Raw genomic sequence first — 1028 nt, 5'->3', positions numbered from 1 at the left:
AATCAGTTATTGGCATAGGAAGACAGCAGGGGGAGAAATAGTGAGGTGGGGGACGTAATGGAATTTGAGTAGGTGGAGAGATCATAAAACTCATTCTCCTTTTGGGCACAATGATAAGTGTCAAAAAGTGCTGTCTAATAAGTGGAAAGTTTTTCTTCAATCAATAGACAAATTTCCTTTTTTAAGCCCCAATTGCCCTTGATGGTAGTGAAAGTCTGGGAATTAAACCTTTTGCTCAAAGTTCTTCTATATAATTCTGAGCCAAGGCATGTTAATTAAACAGCCAACTTGAGACCTCAGAATATACACAGGAAGAAGGCAGTCGGTAGATCCGATTTGGGTTGGAACAAACAGGGAGCGAAGGAGAAATTTTATTAACGTTGCATTTAATCTGGAGAGAGATCATAAGTTATATTTTAAGCATGTTTACTCCTGGGAGGGGGGGCGAACAATGGAATAGTGTAGCTGCCCACTGAATAAATAGTTCACATTTCTCTTTCGAGTTCCCTTATACTTAGAAGCACCCTAAGAAACACAGGCTCAGAGGTCTTCCCCCTCATTCTGAGCCAAGATATTTCAGCTAAATGGATTATATTGAAACATCAAATTGTGACTCTGGGATGATCCCTTTTGGGACCCAGCAAGGGATGATGCTGGATGGAATAGAAGAAAGAATTCTCCTGAGAGGTGCTTTGGAGAATAGCTTGACCCCCTCTTCTTCTTTGTGGGAGCCCCTCAAATACTGGAACCCTGCTGTCATATCATCCCTAGTCCTCCTTTTCTTTTCTTTTTTTTATTGAAAGTTTTATAAAATTTTACAATATAAATACCCCCCTCCCCCCAAACCCAACCCTCCATCCCTCCCCCCCCTCACTTCCCAGAGCCAATCACAGGATTAACAATAAAATAATCATAATCTAACTAACATTAATCAACTATTAATCTAACAAATCTATAACTTCCTTTAACTCTCTTTTAAAACAAATATACAATTATTAAATACCATAATATTAACATAATTTTAAATA

This window comes from Protobothrops mucrosquamatus, unplaced genomic scaffold (genome assembly GCF_001527695.2).
Source record: "Protobothrops mucrosquamatus isolate PMUCROS unplaced genomic scaffold, P.Mucros_1.0 scaffold1777, whole genome shotgun sequence".
In the NCBI taxonomy this organism is placed as follows: domain Eukaryota; kingdom Metazoa; phylum Chordata; class Lepidosauria; order Squamata; family Viperidae; genus Protobothrops; species Protobothrops mucrosquamatus.
Note: the sequence above shows the minus strand (reverse complement) of the source record.